At 43.2% G+C, this 10,473-nt stretch overlaps 1 non-coding gene and 1 pseudogene across 1 annotated transcript; one reads left to right on the plus strand and one right to left on the minus strand.

Annotated features, from left to right (window-relative positions):
• Window positions 1-363: 363 nt before the first annotated feature.
• LOC119342938 lies at window positions 364-9,458 on the plus strand (annotated as a pseudogene).
• On the minus strand, window positions 2,116-2,222 carry LOC119351516. Its single transcript, XR_005170001.1, has one exon. It is a non-coding gene; the product is annotated as a small nucleolar RNA R71 (small nucleolar RNA).
• Window positions 9,459-10,473: the final 1,015 nt, after the last annotated feature.

Raw genomic sequence — 10,473 nt, forward strand, 5'->3', positions numbered from 1 at the left:
GTCGGAATAAACATCCATCTCGCCTTCAGACACCGGTTCAGATCTGATCCCATGGACATGATAGCACATTCATTCATATTGTATTTCAAGCCTTTTTGCATAACAAATCAAACCTTGGACCACAGTTTTTACTTATAAAGTATTCATTCTTATTGAAATATTCTTATTATGATAGTTTTACAACACTTATTCATATCTTGCAGGACTGGTGCGTTTAGGCACCTAAACTTCATCGAAAGTGTTTATAACCTTCAAGCTGGGGATCATCTTGTGCGAAAAGTTAGAACTAGAAGGGATGAGCTGAAAAGAACCCACGCACCTAGTCAGACAAAGAAGAGCAGATGTCTGCTTGGGCGCGTGAGAAGAGGCTGGTCTGGCGCGACCAACCAGACCCCCATCTGATCCCACGCGCGACTGAACCATGAATAGAGGAGAGGGGGCCGACTGCTCTCGCCCTCGACGCTGCTCACCTACCACCAGATCGAGGAGAGGAACATCAGATCGGAGGAGGAGAAAAGGGGATCGAGGGAAGAGAAGGGATCGAGGGTTTCGGGAGGCTGGCGACCTGGCTGATCCACCGCGAGGCCTCTCCGCTCTGACCGACGCCCGCGCTGCTCTTCTCCTACCCCGACGACCGCGAGGCCTCTCCGCTCTGACCGACGCCCGCGCTGCTCTTCTCCTACCCCGACGACCGTGAGGCCTCTCCGCTCTGACCGACGCCCGCGCTGCTCTTCTCCTACCCCGACGACCGCGCTGCTCTTCTCCAACCTCTACGACCGCTGCTGATCTTCTCCAACACCGACGCCCGCATCGCTCTGCTTCAACTCAAACGCCCGTTGCAGCTGTTCATCCCCAACTCCGATGATCGCCGCTGCGGCATCTCCTGCGGGGAGCCGAACTCCTAGTGATTCTTTGCTCCGGGTGGTCGGCTGACCTCCCGTGAAGGCCACCACGATTCCTTCACAAGGTCGGGACCTCTGCTGTTCTCCTTCGCCTGCAACATCTACAGCTTCGAATTGAAGCTCACCAAGACCATAGGCTCTGAACTTCTCTCTTCTCCTGTCATTGTTTTCTGAATATATGCATTGTTGGATCTGAAAATTGCTCTGTTTCCTATGTACCCTTGCTGAAATCTCATGTATTCTTGCTGGATGGTTGTGACACTTGCTGAATATTCAGATAGTAGTTATTCTCCTGTGAGCTGCTATCACTTTAATTGATTGCATGAGTGTGTGTGATGTCTGAACCATTTACCTTTGCTGCATATTGTTTTTGTTTTACCTTGCTCTAGTAATTGCTTGTTGTCACTATTGTTTGATTCATCTGTCCGGTTGTTCTGAATGTTTCGAGTGTGTGCTTCGAAGTTCTAGATCCCTGTGGAGAACACGACATCCGTAGTTTGGGCGTAAAAACCCTGCTATATCACTAACGATCATTTTGGCGCCGTTGCCGGGGATTTAAATTTCATTAGCACATTAGTAGAAGCAGATCAAAATTTATTTTAGGTCGATTATGTAGCATTGCTGGCAACTAACAACTTCCTAACATTGGCTGCAGTTTTGAGAGAAACTAGCATGTGTCAATTTCAGGAACTTTTACAGGAAATTGTCTTATGCTTCAACCTGAATATTCACTAGAGCCGTTTGATCCAGAAATTGAAAGGACCTTATTGAGAAGAAGAGAGAATCAAATACGGTTTCGAGTTGCTGAAACTTTGCAAGATCAAGAAGAAGAAAAGATGCCTGATCCAGTACCTTTACTCAGGGACTTGAGGATCCCAAGAGATCGTGGGATACCAGGAGAAATGGTGCAACCGATTATTCAGGCGAATAATTTGAATTGAAGCCTGCTCTGATTAACATGGTGCAACAGTCCAGATTTCGTGGAACAGCTTTAGAAGACCCCCATGAGCATATCAGGACTTTCTTGGAGTATTGTAACACCCTCAAGCAAAATGGAGTTTCTCCAAGTGCTATCAGATTATCACTATTCCCATTTTCCTTGAGAGATGGAGCAAGAGTATGGCTTCACTCCTTGCCTGAACATCTGAAGGATACTTGGGAGACTTTATTGCAGACATTTCTTGAGAGATACTTTCCACCGACAAAAGCTGCTGAATATAGGGACAAGTTAACAAGGTTTACTCAATATGATGGAGAGAGTTTGTATGATGCATGGCAAAGATTCAACTCTTTAATCAGAATGTGTCCTCATCATGCTTTAGAAAGATGGCTGGTGTTACAAACCTTCTACAAAGGGCTGTCCACTCAGACCAGAGCCTTTGTTGATTCTGCTGCGGGAGGAGGAATTATGAACAAAACTCTTGATGAAGCATTTGCATTGATTGAAAGCATGGCGTCTCATCATTTCCAATGGTCAAGTGAAAGAGCAATAGCACCACCACATCCTGGTGTGTATAATGTGTCTGCAAATGATAGCATGGCAGCTCAGATTGACATCTTGAATAAGAAGATGGATAGTATCATGTCAAATTGCATCGGTACTTCCGTAGCTTCAGTAAGTGTGCCTCAAATGTGTGATGTATGTGGCCAAGCAGGTCATCCTTCAACAGAATGCACCTTCTATTCAGCAATTGGATCATCGGTTTCAGAAGTAAGTTATGCCCAAAGTCAAGGTCCATTCTCAAACAACTACAATCCTTCTTGGAGGAACCATCCAAACTTGTCATACAAGAATAATCAGTCATATGCAAGTGGATCGACAGTACAAGGAAATCGACCACCAAATCATCCAAGTCAATTTCAAGTGCCGAGGCAGAATGAACAACAAAATGCTCAGTCAAATGGAATGGAGGAAATCATGAAGATGCAATTGGAGTTAATGAACAAGATGGCAAATGAAGTTAATGGCTTAAAAGATTCTGTTAAGATGCTTGTGAGCAAAATGGATAGTATGGTGGGAGAAAATGAAGCAAGGCTGCCTGCTCAACCAATTCCAAACCCGAAAGCTCACTATGGGGCAATATCTTCAGTTGATGCAGTGACTACAAGGAGCGGAGCTATGACAGGACCTTTACTTCCTATTCCGAAGACATATGTGCCTCCTGCTATGAGGCCAAGTGCATCCAGAACTACACCTTCAACATCATCAGAGAAAATAAAGGAGAAAGAAGTTGATAACCGAATTGAAGCTAAAGTCGAATTTCTTGGTTTTCAAACAAGAGCTGAGCCTTTGCTAGAGGAAGCAATAACAACCAACAACATTCCTTTTCCTGAGCGGTTCAACAAACCCAAAGATGACAAGGTATTTGCCAAATTCTTGGAAACTATGAAGGGAGTTCAGATTACTATTCCTATTCTTGAAGCTGTCTTGCATGTTCCAATGTATGCCAAATACTTCAAGGAATTGCTAACAAAGAAAAGAAGCATGTCTGAGCCAGAAGTAGTGACTCTATCAAAGGAATGTAGTGCAATAATTCAGAATTCCATGCCTGAAAAATTGGATGATCCAGGAAGCTTTTGTATACCATGTGTGATTGGAAACAAAACTTACAGTGCTCTGTGTGACTTGGGCTCAAGTGTAAGTGTGTTACCACATTCAGTTAGCAAAAGGATGTTCTTGGGAGAATTAAATCCAACAGCCATAACCCTTCAGTTAGCCGACAAAACATATAGGAAACCTGTTGGAATTCTTGAGGATGTTCCAATCAAAGTTGGGAAGTTTGCTTATCCGGTTAACTTTGTAGTGTTAGATATGGAGGACAAAAGTGAGGTTGTGATCCTTGGAAGACCATTTTTGGCCACAGCTGGTGCACTTATTGATGTCCAAGAAGCTAAATTGAGCCTGAGGTTTGGAAATGAAAAGGTGGAGTTTGACATGAAGCATGCAACACATGTTCCGCAAGAAGAAAAGCACTGCTACAGAATTGATACACTACAAAAATGTGTGGAAGAAGGCTATGAAAAGAGGTATGGAAGTAATTGTTGTGAAGTAGTTGAGGAGGACAATAGTGAAATCAGATATGAAGAAATCAGACCTGTTAGCATATTGGAAAGCAGTACAAGGCCACTAGAGAAGATGCAACCAAGGCAAATAGAAATGAAACAACTTCCAGAAAGTTTGAAATATGCATTCTTAGACAATGACAATCAGTGGCCAATTATCGTGAATAGGGAGTTGACGGAAAGGCAAATAAAAGGGCTTCAAGTAGTTCTGCAAAAGTACAAGGATGTTATTGGATATTCAATTGATGATATGAAAGGGATAAATCCTGCTGTCTGCTCTCATAGGATTTACTTGAAAGAAAGCAGTGTACCAATTAGAGAAAGTCAAAGAAGGTTGAATCCCCATTTGCAAGAGGTTGTTAAAAAGGAGATTCTTAAATTGCTCTCTGCTGATATCATATATCCAATTTCGGACAGTGAGTGGGTGAGTCCCATTCACATGGTGCCCAAGAAAGGAGGAATAACTGTCATTGAAAATGAACAAGGGCAAACGATTCCTAGTAGAACTGTCACAGGGTGGAGAATGGTCAATGATTTCAGAAAGTTAAATGAAGTAACGAGGAAGGACCATTTTCCTTTACCTTTTATTGAACAAATGCTAGAAAGGCTTGCTGGGCATGAATATTTCTGCTGCTTAGATGGGTATTCAGGATTCTTACAAATCCCAATTCACCCAGATGATCAAGATAAAACAACTTTCACTTGCCCATACGGAACATTTGCTTACAAAAGACTAGCTTATGGACTTTGTAATGCACCCCCAACATTTCAAAGGTTTGTACTATCTATATTCTCTGATATGATAGGAATCAAAGTGGAGGTGTTCATAGATGATATTACAATCGTTGGAAAAAGTTATGAAGATTGTTTGAATAATCTGGCAGCAGTTCTTCAGAGGTGTTCAGAACACAATCTAGTCCTAAACTGGGAGAAGTGTCAGTTTCTTATAAGGGAAGGAATTATTTTGGGACATTTGGTATCTAAAAGAGGAATTGAGGTTGATCCAGCAAAAGTTGAAGTAATATCAAAACTCCCACCACCTGTATGAAGGGAGTGAGGAGCTTCTTGGGACATGCTGGGTTCTATAGAAGATTCATAAAGGATTTCTCTAAGATAGCCAAACCCCTCACTAATCTTCTAAACAATGATGTTAAGTTCAACTTTGATGCAGAATGTGAAAAGTCCTTCAACTTGCTCAAAGAAGCATTGGTCACAGCTCCAGTAGTGCAACCTCCTGACTGGGAATTACCATTTGAGATAATGTGTGATGCAAGTGACTTTGCTGTAGGTGCAGTACTTGGACAAAGAAAAGGAAAAGATTTGCATGTAATATACTATGCTAGCAAAACACTTGATGATGCTCAAGCTAATTACACAACCACCGAAAAGGAGTTGTTGGCAGTAGTGTATGCTTTCAACAAATTCAGGCAATATCTTGTGGGATCTCATTGTGTAGTTTATACAGACCACGCTGCAATAAGATATCTACTCAGCAAGAAAGAAGCCAAGCCAAGGTTAATTAGATGGATACTCTTGCTTCAAGAATTTGATATGGAAATCAAGGACAAGAAAGGAGCTGAAAATGTTGTGGCAGATCACTTGTCGAGATTGCAAAACAATGTATTAGACTCCTTGCCAATCAATGATGTTTCACCAGGGATCAATTTTATGCAAGTGACTAGCATACAAAACTATACACCCTGGTACGCAAATATAGTTAATTATCTGGTCTGTAACAAAGTTCCTACAGATTTTGGGTATCAAAAGAAGAAGAAATTCCTATCAGATATGAAGTACTTCTTTTGGGATGAACCTTACTTATTCAAGCATTATGCTGATGGTATTATTCGAAGATGCTTGCCAGAAAGTGAAACTAAAAGTGTGATCTATCATTGCCACTCATCCCCTTATGGAGGTCATGCAAGTACTCGAAAGACTCAGGCAAAATTTTTGCAAGCAGGATTTTATTGGCCAACTTTATTCAAGGATGTACATTCCTATATCGAATCTTGTGATCCTTGTCAGAGAACTGGAAAGATTTCAAAAAGGCATGAGATGCCTCAAAAAGGAATTCTTGAAGTAGAGCTCTTTGATGTTTGGGGAATTGATTATGTTGGACCCTTGCCATCATCAAAAGGGTACAAATACATATTGGTAGCAGTGGACTATGTGTCAAAATGGGTTGAGGCTGTACCAACCGTCAATGCTGATTCCAAGTCAGTTTGCAATTTTTTCAAGCAAGTGATCTTTCCAAGATTTGGTGTGCCACGGATTGTTATCAGTGATGGAGGAACACATTTCAACAATTCCCAACTAGAATCTCTCTTAGCAAAATATGGAGTTCATAATCACAGAATTACAACTCCATATCACCCGCAAGCAAATGGGCAAGTGGAGTTGTCTAATAGAGAAATAAAGACCATTCTCGAGAAGGTAGTATCAAAGTCAAGGTCTGACTGGGTACTGAAATTACCAGACACACTATGGGCATATAGGACAGCCTATAAAACGCCAATTGGAATGTCACCATTCAGGCTAATATATGGAAAAGCATGCCATCTACCTGTTGAACTAGAACACAAAGCTCAATGGGCACTAAGGAAACTCAATATGGACCTTGATACAGCAGCAAAACATAGAAAACTTCAACTCTGTGAAATGGACGAACTGAGAGCTGACTCTTATGAGAGTGCAAGAATTTACAAAGAAAAGACCAAGATCTGGCATGACAAGCATATGTTGAGGAAAGAATTTTATCTTGGACAGTTGGTATTGGTCTATGATACTAGGTTTCATTTATTTCCTGTTAAATTCAAGTCAAGATGGTATGGCCCATGCAAGGTGAAGAAGATTCTGCAAAATGGTGCTATTCAAGTGCAAAGTACTTCTGGAGGTCTCTTCCTTGTAAACGGTCAAAGACTGAAGCCCTACATCCCTGGAGATCCACTTCTTATTTCTGAAGATGAGAATGCAAGCGAAGATCAAGACCCAGAGGAGGAAATTCAAGAAGGCGAGGGGACCCAAGAGGTGTCCATCCCTGCAGGACCCTGACCTCACTGAAGAGACATGGTCGAGCTAAAGACCTTAAACATGCGCTTTTCAGGAGGCAACCTGAATCTTTAATAAGTTCTTTTCCTTATTTAGTTTTCATAGAAAAGTTTTTATGTGTTTATGTCTTTCTTTTCAGCGAATAAAAGTAAGGGGAGCACAAACAGGGAACACAAACAGAGAAGAGTGGAGAGAAGAAACTAGGGTAGAAGATTATACAAATACCAGGTGATTCTGTTCCACTTGAATCTACCTTCAGAAAATTCAGTATGAGGACTGGCATTTAATTGCATTGAAAATCTTTCTTATTCTGCATTGTGACACATTACTCCTCACTGCAAAGTAGGATTCACTCCAAGAAGATTGTTGATTCTCTTAATACTAAAACTATGCAGATGTATTCTTCTTATGGTAAATTGTAATAATGAATACTTTATACCCCCGTGTAAATGTTCAATGGGAATGCCTTGAGTATAAGTGAAACTTACTGATGAATTGATGTGCTGTGTCTGACTGTCCCAAGTTAAGCTAAGTAGCTGGTGTCACTTAAGTAGTAACTATGATCTCTGGATCTGTAGTCTGTGAAAAACAGTGCCATTAGCTATGGATTCCTCTTTCAATTATTCCTGTTTTACTTAAGCTAAGTAATTTTCAAATTACTAAATAAAATAATTATAATAATTTAAGTCCGATCGACCTACAGTAGCATGTCATGTTCCCTGGATCGGTGGCTTGTGAAATCTGGTAGATTGGACTGTAAAAAAAATTATATAAAAAGTGCTATAATTTGTCGAACCACGTGTATACCATGTTCTCGGGATCGGTGGTATGTTCCTTTGGGGAGATAATAACAAAAAAAATATACTAATAATTTGTCGAACCAGGTGTATACCATGTTCTCGAGATCGGTGGTATGTTCCTTTGGGGAGATAATAACAAAATTCTAATAATTGGTCGAGCCAGGTGTATACCATGTTCTTGGGATCGGGGGTATGTTCTTTCGGTGAGATTGATATAATATCATCACTTGTGCCTTAAATTCAACAAGTAACTTGTCTTATAAATTGATTTTGGGGTCCCAGCTTATCTTAGGGCTGAAGACACAGCCAGCTCTTGATTATTCAGATTCACTTTCACTCAAGGTCATTGACTTGGAATATTTACAGTGTGTTATAAATTATTGCTTATCACAATTTAGCATGAGTAGAGTACAGTTGCCTAGTTCTAGTATTGTCGGAATTACTATCTATCCAAAAGTGCATCTTTACTAGGCAGTGTGGGTAGTGTCATCATCATTTTCCTTTACTTGAGGACAAGCAAAGATCTAGGTGTGGGGGAAATTGACAGCACATTCATTCATATTGTATTTCAAGCCTTTTTGCATAACAAATCAAACCTTGGCCACAGTTTTTACTTATAAAGTATTCATTCTTATTGAAATATTCTTATTATGATAGTTTTACAACACTTATTCATATCTTGCAGGACTGGTGCGTTTAGGCACCTAAACTTCATCGAAAGTGTTTATAACCTTCAAGCTGGGAATCATCTTGTGCGAAAAGTTAGAACTAGAAGGGGTGAGCTGAAAAGAACCCACGCACCTAGTCAGACAAAGAAGAGAAGATGTCTGCTTGGGCGCGTGAGAAGAGGCTGGTCTGGCGCGACCAACCAGACCCCCGTCTGATCCCACGCGCGACTGAACCACGAAGAGAGGAGAGGGGGCCGACTGCTCTCGCCCTCGACGCTGCTCACCTACCACCAGATCGAGGAGAGGAACATCAGATCGGAGGAGGAGAAAAGGGGATCGAGGGAAGAGAAGGGATCGAGGGTTTCGGGAGGCTGGCGACCTGGCTGATCCACCGCGAGGCCTCTCCGCTCTGACCGACGCCCGCGCTGCTCTTCTCCTACCCCGACGACCGCGAGGCCTCTCCGCTCTGACCGACGCCCGCGCTGCTCTTCTCCTACCCCGACGACCGCGCTGCTCTTCTCCAACCTCAACGACCGCTGCTGATCTTCTCCAACACCGACGCCCGCATCGCTCTGCTTCAACTCAGACGCCCGTTGCAGCTGTTCGTCCCCAACTCCGATGATAGCCGCTGTGGCATCTCCTGCGGGGCGCCGGACTCCTGGTGATTCTTTGCTCCGGGTGGTCGGCTGATCTCCCGTGAAGGCCACCACGATTCCTTCACAAGGCCGGGACCTCTGCTGTTCTCCTTCGCCTGCAACATCTACAGCTTCGAATTGAAGCTCACCAAGACCATAGGCTCTGAACTTCTCTCTTCTCCTGTCATTGTTTTCTGAATATATGCATTGTTGGATCTGAAAATTGCTCTGTTTCCTATGTACCCTTGCTGAAATCTCATGTATTCTTGCTGGATGGTTGTGACACTTGCTGAATATTCAGATAGTAGTTATTCTCCTGTGAGCTGCTGTCATTTTAATTGATTGCATGAGTGTGTGTGATGTCTGAACCATTTACCTTTGCTGCATATTGTTTTTGTTTTACCTTGCTCTAGTAATTGCTTGTTGTCACTATTGTTTGATTCATCTGTCCGGTTGTTCTGAATGTTTCGAGTGTGTGCTTTGAAGTTCTAGATCCCCGTGGAGAACACGACATCCGTAGTTTGGGCGTAAAAACCCTGCTATATCACTAACGATCAACACATCCTACGAACGCACGCTTCATGGCGGGCTTAACCCGGGCAGGACTCGCACGCTGCGCCGTCTCGACGAGGTCGGTGCAGATGTCCAGCTCAGGGCCCGGTTCGCCGATCTTGCCGATGAAGACATGAATTCCGCCAAAGGGGACCCGGTACCCGTACTCGACTGAGCCGACCTCGGGGCCCCATCCTTCGTCGTCGATGTAGAGCTTGCCGCGATGACTCTTGGTCATCCGGCCAACTGCGTACCCTTGAGTCCTTCAAAGCTGCCCTTCAAGAACTCGAAACCATCGTGCGACAGCCCCACGGTGGGCGCCAACTGTTGTGGAATTAACACGTCAGATGTCCTCATGAAAGGACTTAGTCGTGGAGCCATCGCGACGGGTTAGCTTAAGGGGTTAAACCAGACAAGGGACACGGGAGTTTTTATACTAGTTCGGCCCCTTCGATGAAGGTAAAAGCCTACGTCTAGTTGTGATGGAATTGATTGGGTTTCGATGACCAGGGAGCAAATATGCTTTGCCTGGGTCTCGGGTTGTTGTTTCTTGCCCCTGAACCGCCACCGGGTCGTCCCTTTATATACATAGGTTGACGCCCGGCCGGTCTACAGAGTCCCGAGGCCGACTCATACAAGTGTCCGGCTCGGTCTCTCCTTTCCTAACTTACAATACAAGTTACATAACCATGGCGGTTTACCACTATGGGCCCTAATCCGCCTTTGGGCTCCGGGCCTCTAAGCTTCATTAGTAAAGCGCCATCTTTTGGGTCTTCGTGGGCTTCAATATAGTTGAAGGTGAACC

The sequence above is a fragment of the Triticum dicoccoides genome, chromosome 1B (assembly GCF_002162155.2).
Source record: "Triticum dicoccoides isolate Atlit2015 ecotype Zavitan chromosome 1B, WEW_v2.0, whole genome shotgun sequence".
Taxonomy (NCBI): Eukaryota; Viridiplantae; Streptophyta; class Magnoliopsida; order Poales; family Poaceae; genus Triticum; species Triticum dicoccoides.